The sequence below is a fragment of the Ranitomeya variabilis genome, chromosome 5, assembly GCF_051348905.1.
Source record: "Ranitomeya variabilis isolate aRanVar5 chromosome 5, aRanVar5.hap1, whole genome shotgun sequence".
NCBI classification, from domain to species: Eukaryota; Metazoa; Chordata; class Amphibia; order Anura; family Dendrobatidae; genus Ranitomeya; species Ranitomeya variabilis.
In genome coordinates, this window is record NC_135236.1 from 59,582,924 (window position 1) to 59,600,553 (window position 17,630).

General features: G+C 44.4%; 1 non-coding gene across 1 annotated transcript; it reads left to right on the forward strand.

Moving 5' to 3' along the window:
• The first annotated feature begins 10,023 nt into the window (after positions 1–10,023).
• Positions 10,024–10,095, forward strand: TRNAM-CAU (transfer RNA methionine (anticodon CAU)). Its single transcript has one exon. It is a non-coding gene; the product is annotated as a tRNA-Met (tRNA).
• Positions 10,096–17,630: the final 7,535 nt, after the last annotated feature.

A 17,630-nucleotide genomic window follows, 5' to 3' on the forward strand; every position in this document is an offset into this window, starting at 1 on the left:
TCTGTGTAAAACTGTGCCAATCTGATTTTACATGTCCCCAGTGGGTGCGAAATGTCACGTTACTGAAAGTGGGGAGACCACATTACGTGATCTGTCTGATGTAATAGTGATGTCAGGTACGAGGTGTGGGCTCATCACACACAGCTTTTAATTTGCATAACGCATGCACAGCAAAAACGCAACGTGTGAGCATAGTCTTTCGTGAAAAACTGTCGGTAAAAACTGACACACTACTCAAACACTGCAAAATCAGATAATCTGATGTCTGAATGAGCCCATAGGCGACACAAACTAAAAGTTTATTAGTGCTATTTAGAATTCAAACCCTGAAGTGATTGTGTCAACGGAAAAAAGTTATGGCTCTTGGACTTCCGGGGTAAAGAAGCTAAAACAAAAAAAAAACAAGAGTTAATAAATCCAGTGTAATTCAAGCCTCATTAGCAGCAATCATGGTTGTTTTAGGACATTTTCCTTCTGCCGGGCACAAGAAGTAAACACATTGCTGTTTCCTGTCAATGTGCTGGAGTGTGGCCCATCATTGTGTGATACCCGGAGGAGATTAGGTGCCACCATCGTGCACCCACCCCTTCTGATTAACTGCAATTTATTTTTTTTCATGCTTCTTATAATCATGCCCTTCTTAAAAGTAGGCCTGATTTGCAACCGAAAAATACAGGAGATCAGTAAATGGTATTTTTACTTTACAATGGAGAATATAGTGTTAAGAAGGGGTTTCCCTAGTAGTGTATTACCCCTTTCATGGGCAGAGACGTAGCTTTGATTTTCTGTAGAGATCAGTAAACGATCAGTAAAGATATTTGTCAAGGATGTTTTTTACTAAAAACTCTGTATTATTTAAATGCACTTTTTACTTTTTATTTACTTCGTTACAGCAGGGTTTTTACTAATTTTTTCTCTTGTAGGTTTTATATGTTTTATGACCAATGTGAACATGCGCTTAAGAGCTGCATGTCTTCCAACTCAGGTGAAGCTCAATTTTTGTGTTTTTTCTTTGTATTATTGCATTCTGTGCAAGCCGGGGTGTGGCCTTGCTGTTTCTGAGCAAGAGATTGTATATAAGGGTATGTGTCCACGTACAGGAAACGCTGTGTGTTTGACGCTGCGTAGAGCCGCAGCATCAAACACGCAGCATCCAGATGTTACAGTATAGTGGAGGGGATTTCATGAAATCCCGTCTCTACTATGGGGTAAAACACGCAGGCGGCAGACCCGCATAAACGGACATGCGGCACGTCTTTTCAGAACGCTGCATGTCTGTATACAGTGCGGCGACGCTCCATAAATTTCCCATAGATAATCATTAGATGTGGTAAAATCACATCTAATGATTATTGAAATGCGTAGAAACTGCGTTAATGCAGCTTACTACGCATGTCACATGCTGGCTTACCTGTCCCGCCGCTGGAAGCCCACTGCAGTTCTCGTGGTAAGATAAGTTCTCGCGATAACTTAGCTTACCGAGAGAACTGCCGTGCACGTGATCGGGTGTTATTGCCGGTCACACTAGGCTAGTTCTCACGGTCAGCTGACCGTGAGTGCTAGAATGTAGGTGATCGCTGGCTATAATTTTTTTTTTTTGGGGGGTTCCCCTATTTTTATAGCCAATAAAGGCTACGCATACAGCTGCGGTCTGATATTTATAGCCTGGGAAGGTCCATGGGTATTAACCCCTTCCCAGGCTACAAATATCAGTCCCCCAGTCGCTGGCTTTCCCTCTCTGGCGCAGAAAATTGCGCGGGAGCCCACGCCATTTTATTTATTTTTTAAATTAAACATTGCATTAAAGGCTGGGGTAAATACCAAACACTGCCCCGGCCACTCAGGACCAGAGCGTTCAGCTGCATAGAAATACATGCAGCTGCATGCTCCACACCTGAGTGCCGGCGGCAGTGCCAGGTATTAAGATGCGAGACTCATCCGAGTTTCTCGCTTGTGTGATCCATCTATCGTATCTATCTTTCGTATCTATCTATCTATCTATCTATCTATCTATCTATCTATCGTATCAAACATCTGTTTATCTATTATCTATCTATTGTATCTATCATCTATTATCTATCGATTATTATCTATCGATATATCTATATATAGATAGATATATTTATAGATAAGAGTACAAAAAGTCAGAGGCAGCACACCATTGTAAATAAGTTTATAAAAGTGTTCAGGTTTTAATAGCACATCATGGCGACGTTTCAGCTCATGGAGAGCCTTTCTCAAGCAAGGCTCTCCATGAGCTGAAACGTCGCCATGATGGGCTATTAAAACCTGAACACTTTTTGAAACTTATTTGCAATGGTGTGCTGCCTCTGACTTTTTGGACTCTTATTATAAGGTTTGGTACATGCCTGAGGGGCTTTGCACTCTGAATTTGTTTTTCTGTGCTGCTCTCACTTTTTGCAATATATTTCTAGATAGATATAGATAGATAGATATGATAGATGGATACAATAAATAGATATGATAGATAGATAGATACGATAGACAGATACGATAGATATGTATTGTATCTATCTATTATATCCATCTAACGTATCTATCTATATATCTAGCTGTGTTTGTATATTCTTCAATGGAGTATGTAAATGAAGAGGTTGGACTAGAAATGACATCACAATTCTTTTTTTTGTATATATCTTTATTGAGCTTACAAAAACACACAAATCCGCATGAAAAAAACGCATTAAAAAAAAGCATGAATTACGCGTCAAAAACGCGTAAAAAAACACATGAAAAACGCAGGTGACCTGCCAGTGACCTCAGGGGCAGATTTGGTGCAGATTTTACCTGCGTCAAATCCTGATCAAATCCTGATGCAATCCTGAACGTGGAAACATACCCTAAGGCTTCCCCAGACAGGTGTTTCTTTGGTTGGGCCTAGTTCTTTTGTCTGCCCTTATTCATACTGAGGTCAACATTGACACATGGTAAGGTTTTGATATTAGACAGTGTAGGACCGTCCCGATCAGAGTTACCTTGTCGTGGTGGGATGGCTTTTATGCCATTTTTGATCAAAAACAGTATTACTAAAATCTCTGTGTTATTTAAATGCACTTTTTGCTTTTTATTTACTTAGTTACAGCAGGGTTTTCACTTATTTTTTCCTCTTGTAGGTTTTATATCCTTCTTAAAAGTAGGCCTGATCTGCAACCGATCAGTAAATGGTATTTTTATTTTACAATGGGGAATATAGTGTTAAGAAGGGGTTTCCCTAGTGGTGGATTAACCCTTTCATGGGCAGAGACATAGCTTTGATTTTCTGTAAAGATCAGTAAACGGTCAGTAAAGATATTTGATCCACTCCCGCTCGGACTGCTGCAATGCTCTATTAATTGGCCTCCCCCTCACTTGACTTTCTCCTCTCCAGTCCATACTTAATGCAGCAGCCAGGGTTGTCTATCTAGCTAATCGGTACTCTGACGCGTCCGCTCTTCACCAGTCATTGCACTGGCTGCCCATTCATTATAGGATCCAATTCAAAGTACTTGTTCTCACCCACACAGTTCTCCACATTGCGGCACCCCCATAGATCTCCTCCCTCATTTCTGTCTATTGGCGTAACTGACCGCTGCGCTCTGCAAATGACTTTCGACTAACCTCTGCACTAATCCGTGCCTCCCACTCCCGACTCCAAGACTTCTCCCGCGCTGCGCCAATCCTCTGGAATGCTCTACCCCAAGATATTAGGACCATTCACAATTTGCATCGTTTTAGGCGCTCCCTCAAAACATTTCTTTAGAGCGGCCTATCATGTTCCCTAATCAAAGTCATTTTATGTGGAAGTGTGTGTGTAGCCCATTCACTATCTCAATCTATCCCCCACTCCCTGAAGATGGCTGGACCATCATTGTAAATACACACCTGTACTTTGCATCTCCCCACCTCATTGTAGATTGTAAGCTCTCACGAGCAGGGTCGTCTAATTTTGCTTTAATTATTGTATTGTTAACATTGGTACTTATGACTGTTGTGTTTGAAACTGTTAAATTGTAAAGCGCTGCGGAATGTTGGCGCTATTTAAATAAAGATTATTATTATTATTTATCAAGGATGAACACTCCTATATACAAGACCAAACATGCGGGGCTTCGCTGCGCCCTGAAAAATACAGTGCATAAAATACACAAAAATAGTGAGGTATTGGTCGATATTTTGACCAAAACATGCAAGCTTGCAACCCACTTCAAGGGTCCCCACACTTGCGAGTCCTATCACTAAACTAATAGCAAAGCCACAAAAGAGGACTAAAATCCTCCAAAAATAAAAAAAAAAACAGCAGAAAAAGGCATTTGTTCAAAGACCTGTTTCAGTAGGCTTCACAATCATGGGGAAGACTGCAGACTTGACAGATGTCCAGAAGGCAGTCATTGACACACTCCACAAGGAGGGGAAGCCACAAAAGGTCATTGCTAAAGAAGCCGGCTGTTCACAGAGCGCTGTATCCAAGCATAGTAATGGATAGTGGAGTGGAAGGAAAAAGTGTGGTAGAAAACGGTGCACAAGCAACTGAGATAACAGCAGCCTTGAAAGGATTGTTAAGAAAAGGCCATTCAAAAATTTGGGGGATATTCGCAAGGAGTGGACTGCTGCTGGAGTCATTGCTTCAAGAGCCACCACACACAGACTTAAGGTACCGTCACACTAAACGATATCGCTAGCGATCCGTGACGTTGCAGCATCCTCGCTAGCGATATCGTTTAGTTTGACACGCAGCAGCGATCAGGATCCTGCTGTGATGTCGCTGGTCGCTGAATAAAGTTCAGAACTTTATTTGGTCGTCCGATCGCTGTGTATCGTTGTGTTTGACAGCAAAAGCAACGATACCAGCGATGTTTTACACTGGTAACCAGGGTAAACATCGGGTTACTAAGCGCAGGGCCGCGCTTAGTAACCCGATGTTTACCCTGGTTACCAGCGTAAAAGTAAAAAAAACAAACAGTACATGCTCACCTGCGCGTCTGCTTCCTGCTCTGACTGAGATCCGGCCCTAAAGTGAAAGTGAAAGCACAGCGGTGACGTCACCGCTGTGCTGTTAGGGCCGGAGCTCAGTCAGTGTCAGGAAGCAGACGCTGGGGGACGCGCAGGTGAGCATGTACTGTTTGTTTTTTTTACTTTTACGCTGATAACCAGGGTAAACATCGGGTTACTAAGCGCGGCCCTGCACTTAGCAACCCGATGTTTACCCTGGTTACCCGGGGACCTCGGCATCGTTGGTCGCTGGAGAGCGGTCTGTGTGACAGCTCTCCAGCGATCAAACAGCGACGCTGCAGCGATCGGCATCGTTGTCGCTATCGCTGCAGCGTCGCTTAATGTGACGGTACCTTTATCCAGGACATGGGCTACAAGTGTCGCATTCCTTGTGTCAAGCCACTCATGACCAATAGACAAAGCCAGAAGCGTCTTACCTGGGCTAAGGAGAAAAAGAGCTGGACTGTTGTCAGTGGTCCAAGGTGTTGTTTTCAGATGAAAGTAAATTTTGTATTTTATTTGGAAACCAAGGTCCCAGAGTCTGGAGGAAGAGTGGAGAGGCCACAATCCAAGCTGCTGGAGGTCTAGTGTGACGTTTCCACAATAAGTGATGGTTTGGGGAGCCATGTCATCTGCTGGCTTAGATCCACTGTGTTTTATCAAGACCAAAGTCAGCGCAGGAAATTTAGAGACCTTCATGCTTCCCTCAGCTTTTTGGAGATGGAAATTTCATTCTCCAACAGCACTTGGTACCTGTCCACACTGCCAAAAGTACCAATACCTGGTTTACAAACAACAGTATCACTGTGCTTGATTGGAAGAAAACTCACCTGACCTTAACCCCACAGAGAATCTATGGAGTATTGTCAAGAGGAAGATGAGAGACACCAGACCCAACAATGCAGACGAGCTGAAGGCTGCTATCAAAGCAACCTGGGCTTCCATAACACCTCTGCAGTGCCACAGGCTGATCGCCTCCATGCCACGCCGCATTGATGCAGTAATTGATGCAAAAGGAGCCCTGACCAAGTATTGAGTGCATTTACTGAACATACACTTCAGTGGGTCGACATTGTGGATTTTAAAATCATTTTTCAGGCTGGTGTTATACCGTATTCTAATTTACTGAGATAATGAATTTTTGGTTTTCATTGGCTGTAAGCCATAATCATCAACATTAATAGAAATAAACATGTGGAATACAGCACTCTGTAATGACTCTATATAATATAGCAGTTTCACATTTTGCATTGAAAAGCTGAAATAAAATAACTTTTGATGATATTCTAATTTAGTGAGAAGCACCTGTATGTGTGTGTGTGTATATATATATATATATATATATATATATATATATATATATATATATATATACACTCACCGGCCACTTTATTAGGTACACCATGCTAGTAATGGGTTGGACCCCCTTTTGCCTTCAGAACTGCCTCAATTCTTCGTGGCATAGATTCAACAAGGTGCTGGAAGCATTCCTCAGAGATTTTGGTCCATATTGACATGATGGCATCACACAGTTGCCGCAGATTTGTCGGCTGCACATCCCAAAGATGCTCCATACAAGGCAGGATGGATCCATGCTTTCATGTTGTTTACGCCAAATTCTGACCCTACCATCCGAATGTCGCAGCAGAAATCGAGACTCATCAGACCAAGCAACGTTTTTCCAATCTTCTACTGTCCAATTTCGATGAGCTTGTACAAATTGTAGCCTCAGTTTCCTGTTCTTAGCTGAAAGGAGTGGTACCCGGTGTGGTCTTCTGCTGCTGTAGCCCATCTGCCTCAAAGTTCGACGCACTGTGTGTTCAGAGATGCTCTTAGGCCTACCTTGGTTGTAACGGGTGGCGATTTGAGTCACTGTTGCCTTTCTATCAGCTCGAACCAGTCTGCCCATTCTCCTCTGACCTCTGGCATCAACAAGGCATTTCCGCCCACAGAACTGCCGCTCACTGGATTTTTTTTCTTTTTCGGACCATTCTCTGTAAACCCTAGAGATGGTTGTGCGTGAAAATCCCAGTAGATCAGCAGTTTCTGAAATACTCAGACCAGCCCTTCTGGCACCAACAACCATGCCACGTTCAAAGGCACTCAAATCACCTTTCTTCCCCATACTGATGCTCGGTTTGAACTGCAGGAGATTGTCTTGACCATGTCTACATGCCTAAATGCACTGAGTTGCCGCCATGTGATTGGCTGATTAGAAATTAAGTGTTAACAAGAAGTTGGACAGGTGTACCTAATAAAGTGGCCGGTGAGTGTATATTGTAGGGATTCACTCGCTCAGGTGCAAGGGCTGACACGCAGGAGACACGTTCCTTTAAAAGTTGACAGGTTTATTTGCTCCATAAACCAGCAAGGCAGCAACAAAGAGGATAACAGTCCGTACATCAGGCCAACATAACATAAAAGTCCATAGAAGATCTCTACTCTTCTCAGGCCTGATGGCATTCAGGCTCTGTCTGAAGCCACAGACACAGAAAGGCTTCTCCGTCTCTTTACACAGACTCCTGTCTGTAGTGTCCAGCTTAGACACACGGAAATCTGTCCACCATGACAGATTCCCACACTCACTCACCTGTTACGATCCCAGTGGTAGAGGACCTCTGATATTCCGGCAAGATAGCAAAAACATAAATACTGCTCTAGGGAGGTGGAAACTGGGCTAACCGCATACCTGATCCTAACACACACAACTAGAAGCAGCCGGTGAACGTGCCTACGTTGGTTCTAGACGTCTCGAGCCAGCCGGAGAACTGACTACCCCTAGAGGGAAAATAAGACCTCACTTGCCTCCAGAGAAATTGAACCCCAAAGATATAGAAAGCCCCCAACAAATAATAACGGTGAGGCAAGAGGAAAACACAAACGTAGAGATGAACTAGATTCAGCAAAGTGAGGCCCACTAGTCTAGATAGACAGAAAATAGATAGTGGACTATGCGGTCAGCAGAAAACCCTACAAAAACATCCACGCTGAACATTCAAGAACCCCCACACCGACTGACGGTGCGGAGGGAGAATATCAGCCCCCTAGAGCTTCCAGCGAGCCAGAAAATCAAATATAAAGCAAGCTGGACAAAGACACTGAAAAATGCAAACGATCCAAATTATACAAAATGGACTAGCTTTTCTTGCATGAGACAGTGAAAGGAATCCGGAGGAGACCATATAGGTCTGGATACAACGATGCCAGGCAAGAGACTGAGTCCGGAGGAGACTTAAATAGGGAACACCCGCTGCTTAACGACACAGCTGGAGCTCAGGCCTGCAACAAGACATGCCTAACACAATACCGTTAGTGACCACCAGAGGGAGCCCAGAAACACAGTTCACAACACTCACCTGTGCCAAACACATTTCCATTAAGTAGCCTGAAACCACACCCAGAACCCATCACATTATTAGACATGTGGTTCTGACATCACCACAGATCCTGACACAACCATAGACAGGCATGGTTATGCCCCTTACCCAGGGGTGAGGTATATGGGTAGCCAGACCCCCCTCCCATCTCTCATAGCTATCCGTAACCCGGACCCAAATATAGTACACAATTCCTTATTACTTTATGAGCATTACAGAAAACACTCCGGGTCACATCACAGCGACAAGCCTTCTCTGTGATATATACCTCCCGTCGATTAGACACCCTTTAGCCATGCTACAATATATATATATATATATATATATATATATATATATATATATATATATATATATATATCTTTCTCTCTCTCTCTCTCTCTCTCTCTCTATATATATACACAAACACTTGTATGGATACTGTCAGCAATGTGTAAAATTGTGACATGCATTATTATTATTATTTCAAAAAATTCAACTTTAATTCCATTTGCATTGAATCAATTTGATCTTATCTAATAATTTTACTCAACTTATGATACTTACTCTGGTAATGCTAAAAGTTCACAGTTTAAAGTGGTTGTCTGGGCTTGGGGTTCTGTCTGCAGTAATTGCAGTAACTGTGTGACTGCAAAATTGTGTATCCTCACATCCCACACTGTGAGGATCCTCTGGTGGTGGCGCCAGGAGTGGGCGGTCATGTGACCACATGTATGAGATTTGCATACTTTCAGCCACATTCCAACTAGATGTGTCCATCCTCATTCATTTCACTTGCATTGAGACACGTCTAGTTGGCACGTGACCACATTTATGCAAATCACATTCTTTCAGTCACGCACCTGACCGCTTACGGCAACAGCAGTGGAGAATCCTGACAGTGAGAGCTGCAAGGATTCACAAGTCTGCTGTCTCAAAGACGGCATACCTGAACACCAAGCTTGGACAACCCCTTTCAGGAGGCACAAAATACTTACCTTGCAAAAGTTGCTATCCATCAGTGCACATAGATTCACTGTTTAGGTCCGTTATGCAATGACTCTGTTCAGTATCTTGTATATAACCACAGAAAATCTTTGTTAGGCTATGTCCACACGTTGCGTTTTTGCAACTTTTTTTTTTTTTTTGCTGCATTTTTTTAATGCAAATTTTCTGCTGCGTTTTACAGTGCCAACAAAGCCTATGAGATTTCAGAAATCTCATTCACACACATTGGTTTTATTTTCCGGATTTGCATGTCACTTCTTTTCAGCATTTTTTCTGCATTTTCAAAGCTTTTTTTTTCACCCATAGGAAACAATAAGTGCAAAAACGCTGCAAAAATGCAGGTATCAGATTTTGGTGCAAAAAACTAAGGAAGTTAAATCATGCTTTTTGGGGCTACTAAACTTTATCAATAAGCACAAGAGAAAAAAAAACTGTAACAACTCATTGAAACCTGCTTTTTGTAAGCAGCTGCTTTACTGCCAATAGAGATGGGTTAGTATGCGGAAAAAAATGCAAGTTATGAACAGAGCCATGCAAGACATTTCCTGTTTCCTTTTTATAGAATATATTATTGAGCTGGAAGCTGGGGTCATATTTAACCTCTCTGCACATTGTTGCTTCCTGATAATTCTCATGTTACATAGTGTAAGTCTCCCAGACTTTTCCAGGCAGCAGAGTGGCGCAGCGGAAGCGTGCTGGGCCCATAACCCAGAGGTCGATGGATCGAAACCATCCTCTGCTAGAAAGTTTTTTTTTTTAATTTATTTTATAACAAGGATTATTCTGTCTTCTTGATTCCTTTACTTCTCACTCACAATAAACTGCTACGTTAATTGGATATCTCTTTTTATATTTTATTCCTGTCTTATCAGGCATTTCCCGTTAAGCAGTTGTCTTTGGTGTATAGTATTGCCTTTTGATCAGCTTTCTTGTCAAAGACAACTGCTTAATGGGCAATGCCATGCATCAAAGACTAAAGGAATGTACTTGCTGTATCCACAGGACATCTACTCTGGTCCTTTCATGATATGGATACAGGATGGATGTATATAAAACATATATTGAAGCAACTTTCTTTACTATCACTCACCTCCGTATGCTATTTGCAATATGTTTTGTTTAGCTTATGTTTATTATTTAGTCTGCCATCATCTTCCTATGAGATACTTTTAAAATGTTCAGTTATTGGTAGCAATTTAATCAGTTGTGTTTGATGTGGCATTGTCCATTAAGCAGTTGTCTTTGATGTGTGGCACTGTCTGTTAAAGGGAACCTGTCACCCCCCCTGGTGTTTTTAACTAAGGGCTTGTTTCCATTTGCGAGAAACACGTCCCTGTCTCGCATGTGGAAACCAAGCTCTGGTGCCGGCACTTGGGAGCGGAGCGTGCACCCGCATAGCAACACATGGAGCCACACGCTCCGCTCTGGAGTGCTAGCGCCAGAGCTTGGTTTCCACATGCGAGACACGGACGCGTGTCTAAGGCTACTTTCACACATCAGATTTTTTACATCAGGCACAATCCGGCAAATGTTGGAAAAACCGGATCTGGCACAGGTTGTGAAAAACTGATGCGACGGATCCGTTTGTTCGATGGATCCGGCTAGCATATCTAGATTATTGGATAAAAAACAATTTGGAGCATGCTCAGTTTAAAAAATGGAATCCGGCACCAGAATCCATCATTTTCCGGATCCGGCACATTCTGGCCCCCATAGGCTTTCATTCTAGCAAACCGCCGGAAGCGCCGGATCCGGCGCTTCCAGCTTTTTCGCCGGAGGCAAAAAAACGTTGCTATGGACTTTTTTCCGGAAACCAGAAACGGCAGATTTTCCAGATCCGGCGAAAAACGGATGAAACGCAATGTCATCCGGCACAATCCGGCACTAATACAAGCCTATTGGAAAAAAACTGGATCCGGCGGCAACATTCGCCTGAACCGTTTTTTTTTTTAAATTTAGCCGGATTGAGCCTGACAGCGAAAACCTGATGTGTGAAAGTAGCCTAAAAGAGCCACCTTGTGCAGCACTAATGCTGCATTCTGTCAAGTTGGCTCTTTTATTTGGGGTCCCTTCCAATGCTGCAATTATTTGCTTTTCTAATTTGCCCCATACCTGTAGTCTGTCTGGGGGGGGGCACGTCTTCCCCCCCGGACAAAAATGCCTCTCAGCCATCCCTCAGCCCCTCCATGCTGTGCTGTGTCCTCCGTAGTACACGCCTGCGCAAGGCAATCTTGCCCAGCTGCGGGCAAAGCCGAAAAGCATTAGTGCGCATGCGCCGGCGCACTATGTCCCGGAACACAGCGAAATACTTCCTTACAGACTCTAAGAAGCAACTGTTATAAGTACAAGACTAGAAAACATATTATATATAGTGAATAGTGATATATACAGTATATTCACACACATATCTTACTTGTTTTATTCTTTTCTCATGTTCTCATTTTTATATCTTTAATAAAACACTAAAATCTAAAAAGAGAAATGTGATTCAGAGTAGCAGAGTATATCGTATTGTAAGCAGGATATCTCGGTAGATAGAAATCCCTTATTAACCCCTTCCCGACCCATGACGCCACGTAGGCGTCATGAAAACCCGTGCCAATCCGACCCATGACGCCTATGTGGCGTCATGGAATGATCGCGTCGCTGCAGAGCGGGTGAAAGGGTTAACTCCGATTTCACCCGTTCTGCAGGGACAGGGGGAGTGGTACTTCAGTCCAGGGGGGGTGGATTCACCCCCCCGTGGCTACGATCGCTCTGATTGGCTGTTGAAAGTGAAACTGCCAATCAGAGCGATTTGTAATATTTCACCTAAAAAACTGGTGAAATATTACAATCCAGCCATGGCCGATGCTGCAATATCATCGGCCATGGCTGGAAATACTGAAGTGACCCCCCCCACCCCACCGATCGCCTCCCAAGCCACCGATCTGTCCCGTAGTCCCCTCCGTCCTGTGCTTCGCTCCCCCGTCCTCCTGTCCGCTCCCCCCGTGCTCCTATGTCACCCGCCCGTGCTCTGACGCCCCCCCGTTCCCCGATCTCCCCCCTCCTTATACTTACCGAGGCTCCCGGTGCCCGTCCGCCTCCTCCATGGGCGCCGCCATCTTCCAAAATGGCGGGCGCATGCTCAGTGCGCCCGCCGAATCTGCCGGCCGGCAGATTCATTACAAAGTACATTTTGATCGCTGTGGTAGGTTCTATCACAGCGATCAAAATAAAAAAAATAATAAATAAACCCCCCCCCTTTATCACCCCCATAGGTAGGGACAATAATAAAATAAAGAAAATATATTTTTTTCTTTTTCCACTAGGGTTAGTGTTGTGAATTAGACTTTTTTGGCTCCCTCTTGTGGTCACTAGTGATATGACTCTGGGATTGTCTTTCCTCAGTTTGGCACCCACCTGGGTCGCTAGTCCAGGGGTGTTGCTATATAAACTTCCTGGTTTCTCAGTCCTGTGCCTGGCATCGTTGTAATCAGTTCCTTTCTGTTTGCTCCTGTCTGCTGGTCTTGGATCTTGCAAAATTAAGCTAAGTCCTGCTTCCTTGTTTTTTGGTTATTTGCTTTGCTCTTATTTTTTGTCCAGCTTGTACTAAATGTGATTCCTGATTTTGCTGGAAGCTCTAGGGGGCTGGTGTTCTCCCCCCGGGCCGTTAGACGGTTCGGGGGTTCTTGAATATCCAGCGTGGAAATTTTGATAGGGTTTTTGCTGACCATATAAGTCATCTTACTATATTCTGCTATTAGTCAGTGGGCCTCTCTTTGCTAAATATCTACTTCATTCTTACGTTTGTCTTTTCTCCTTACCTCACCGTTATTATTTGTTGGGGGCTTGTATCCAACTTTTGGGGCCTTTTCTCTGGAGGCAAGAAAGGTCTATCTTTTCCCTTCTAGGGTTAGTTAGTTCTCCGGCTGGCGCGAGACGTCTAGAACCAACGTAGGCACGTTCCCCGGCTGCTGCTATTTGTGGTGCTAGGATTAGATATATGGTCAGCCCAGTTACCACTGCCATATGAGCTGTTTTTTTGTGTTTGCAGACTTGGTATGTACTTTTGAGACCCTCTGCCATTGGGGTCATAACAGTATGCCAGGCCAAGGTTGAATGTTTAATGCATTGCAGAAGTGGGATTACAAGAAAGGAAAGTTTTGTTTTTTTTTTTCTTTCCTCTCTTTTTTCCTCCCCTTTACCTCTGAGTGGCTTGTGCTTGCTGCAGACATGAATGTCCAGACTTTGATTGCAAGGGTGGATCAGCTTGCTGCTCGTGTGCAGGGCATACAAGATTTTGTTACCAGTAGTCCAATGTCTGAACCTAAAATACCTTTTCCTGAACTGTTCTCTGGAGACCGATTTAAGTTTAGGAATTTCAGGAATAATTGTAAATTGTTTCTATCTCTGAGACCCCGTTCATCTGGAGACTCAGCTCAGCAAGTAAAAATTATTATCTCTTTCTTACGGGGCGACCCTCAGGATTGGGCCTTCTCGCTAGCGCCAGGAGATCCGGCATTGGCAAATATTGATGCGTTTTTTCTGGCGCTCGGATTGCTTTACGAGGAACCCAATCTTGAAATTCAGGCAGAAAAAGCCTTGCTGGCTATTTCTCAGGGTCAGGATGAAGCTGAAGTGTATTGCCAAAAATTTCGGAAATGGTCCGTGCTTACTCAGTGGAATGAGTGTGCTCTGGCCGCAAATTTCAGAAATGGCCTTTCTGAAGCCATTAAGAATGTGATGGTGGGTTTCTCCATTCCTACAGGTCTGAATGATTCCATGGCGCTGGCTATTCAAATTGACCGGCGTTTGCGGGAGCGCAAAGCCGCGAATCCTCTGGTGGTGTTGTCTGAACAAACACCTGATTTAATGCAATGTGGTAGAATTCAGACTAGAAATGAACGGAAAAATCATAAGACGTCAGAATGGGTTGTGTTTTTACTGTGGTGATTCTACACATGTTATATCAGCATGCTCTAAACGCCTAACAAGGGTTGTTAGTCCTGTCGCCATTGGTACTTTGCAACCTAAGTTTATTTTGTCTGTGACTTTAATTTGCTCATTGTCCTCCTACCCTGTTATGGCGTTTGTGGATTCAGGTGCTGCCCTGAGTCTTATGGGTCTGTCGTTTGCCAAGCGCTGTGGTTTTGTTCTTGAGCCGTTGGTAAATCCTATCCCTCTTAGAGGTATTGATGCTACGCCATTGGCGGAAAATAAACCGCAGTTTTGGACACACGTAACCATGTGCATGACTCCTGAACATCGGGAGGTGATTCGTTTTCTTGTTCTGCATAAAATGCATGATTTGGTCGTTTTGGGTCTGCCATGGTTACAGACCCATAATCCAGTCTTGGATTGGAAGGCAATGTCTGTGTCAAGTTGGGGCTGTCGGGGAATTCATGGTGATTCCCCGCCGGTGTCTATTGCTTCCTCTACTCCTTCGGAAGTTCCTGAGTATTTGTCTGATTACCAGGATGTATTCAGCGAGTCCAGGTCCTGTGCTCTTCCTCCTCATAGGGACTGTGACTGCGCTATAGATTTGATTCCAGGTAGTAAATTTCCTAAGGGAAGATTATTTAATCTGTCTGTACCTGAGCATACCGCAATGCGTTCGTATATCAAGGAATCTCTGGAGAAGGGGCATATCCGTCCATCCTCTTCCCCTCTTGGTGCGGGATTCTTTTTTGTGGCCAAGAAGGATGGATCTTTGAGACCTTGTATTGACTATCAGCTTCTGAATAAAATCACTGTTAAATTTCAGTATCCTTTGCCTCTGTTGTCGGACTTGTTTGCCCGGATTAAAGGTGCCAAGTGGTTCACCAAGATAGATCTTCGTGGTGCGTACAACCTTGTGCGCATTAAGCAAGGAGATGAATGGAAAACTGCATTTAATACGCCCGAAGGTCATTTTGAGTACTTGGTGATGCCTTTCGGGCTCTCTAATGCTCCTTCAGTGTTTCAGTCCTTTATGCATGATATTTTCCGGAAGTATCTGGATAAATTTATGATTGTTTATCTGGATGATATTCTGTTTTTTTCTGATGATTGGGACTCACATGTAGAGCAGGTCAGGATGGTGTTTCAGGTTTTGCGTGAGAATGCTTTGTTTGTTAAGGGCTCAAAGTGTCTCTTTGGAGTACAGAAGGTTCCCTTTTTGGGTTTTATTTTTTCCCCTTCTGCGGTGGAGATGGACCCAGTCAAGGTCCGAGCTATTCATGATTGGACTCGACCCACGTCAGTTAAGAGTCTTCAGAAGTTCTTGGGTTTTGCTAACTTCTACCGTCGTTTTATCGCTAATTTTTCTAGCGTTGTTAAACCTTTGACGGATATGACCAAGAAAGGTTCTGATGTTGCTAACTGGGCTCCTGCAGCCGTGGAAGCCTTTCAAGAGTTGAAGCGCCGGTTTACTTCGGCGCCTGTTTTGTGCCAGCCTGATGTCTCACTTCCCTTTCAGGTTGAAGTGGATGCTTCTGAGATTGGGGCAGGGGCCGTTTTGTCGCAGAGAGGCCCTGGTTGCTCTGTAATGAGACCATGTGCTTTTTTCTCTAGGAAGTTTTTGCCTGCTGAGCGGAATTATGATATTGGCAATAGGGAGTTGTTGGCCATGAAGTGGGCATTTGAGGAGTGGCGTTATTGGCTCGAGGGTGCTAAGCATCGTGTGGTGGTCTTGACTGATCACAAAAATCTGATGTATCTCGAGTCTGCTAAATGCCTGAATCCTAGACAGGCCCGCTGGTCATTGTTTTTCTCCCATTTTGACTTTGTGGTCTCGTATTTACCAGGTTCAAAGAATGTGAAGGCTGATGCTCTTTCAAGGAGCTTTGTGCCTGACTCTCCTGGAGTCGCAGAAACAGTTGGTATTCTCAAAGAGGGAGTTATCCTGTCAGCCATTTCTCCGGATTTGCGACGTGTGTTGCAGAGATTTCAGGCTGGTAGACCTGACTCCTGTCCACCTGACAGACTGTTTGTTCCTGATAAGTGGACCAGCAGAGTCATTTCCGAGGTTCATTCCTCGGTGTTGGCAGGGCATCCGGGAATTTTTGGCACCAGAGATCTGGTGGCTAGGTCCTTTTGGTGGCCTTCCTTGTCACGGGATGTGCGGTCATTTGTGCAGTCCTGTGGGACTTGTGCTCGAGCTAAGCCTTGCTGTTCTCGTGCCAGCGGGTTGCTCTTGCCCTTGCCTGTCCCGAAGAGGCCTTGGACACACATTTCCATGGATTTCATTTCAGATCTTCCGGTGTCTCAGGGTATGTCTGTCATCTGGGTGGTATGTGATCGCTTTTCCAAGATGGTCCATTTGGTATCTTTGCCTAAGCTGCCTTCCTCTTCCGATCTGGTTCCTTTGTTCTTTCAGAATGTGGTTCGTTTACACGGCATTCCTGAGAATATTGTGTCTGACAGAGGATCCCAGTTTGTTTCCAGGTTCTTGCGATCCTTTTGTGCTAAGATGGGCATTGATTTGTCGTTTTCGTCTGCCTTTCATCCTCAGACTAATGGACAAACAGAGCGAACTAATCAGACTCTGGAGGCTTATTTGAGGTGTTTTGTTTCTGCAGATCAGGATGATTGGGTGACCTTCTTGCCGTTGGCTGAGTTTGCCCTTAATAATCGGGCTAGTTCCGCTACTTTGGTTTCGCCATTTTTCTGCAACTCTGGTTTTCATCCTCGTTTCTCCTCGGGTCAGGTTGAACCTTCTGACTGTCCTGGGGTTGATTCTGTGGTGGATAGGTTGCAGCGGATTTGGAACCATGTGGTGGACAATTTGAAATTGTCACAAGACAAGGCCCAGCGGTTTGCCAACCGCCGCCGCGGTGTGGGTCCCCGACTTCGTGTTGGGGATTTGGTATGGCTGTCTTCTCGATTTGTTCCTATGAAGGTCTCCTCTCCTAAATTTAAGCCTCGCTTCATCGGTCCTTACAAGATATTGGAAATCGTTAATCCTGTGTCCTTTCGCTTGGATCTTCCGGTGTCGTTTGCCATTCACAACGTGTTCCATAGGTCTTTGTTGCGGCGGTACGTTGTACCTGTGGTTCCTTCTGTTGAGCCTCCTGCTCCGGTGTTAGTTGAGGGCGAGTTGGAGTACGTGGTGGAGAAGATCTTGGATTCTCGTCTCTCCAGGCGGAGGCTTCAGTATCTGGTCAAGTGGAAGGGCTATGGTCAGGAGGATAATTCCTGGGTGGTTGCCTCTGATGTGCATGCGGCCGATTTAGTTCGTGCCTTTCACGCTGCTCATCCTGATCGCCCTGGTGGTCTTGGTGAGGGTTCGGTGACCCCTCCTTAAAGGGGGGGTAC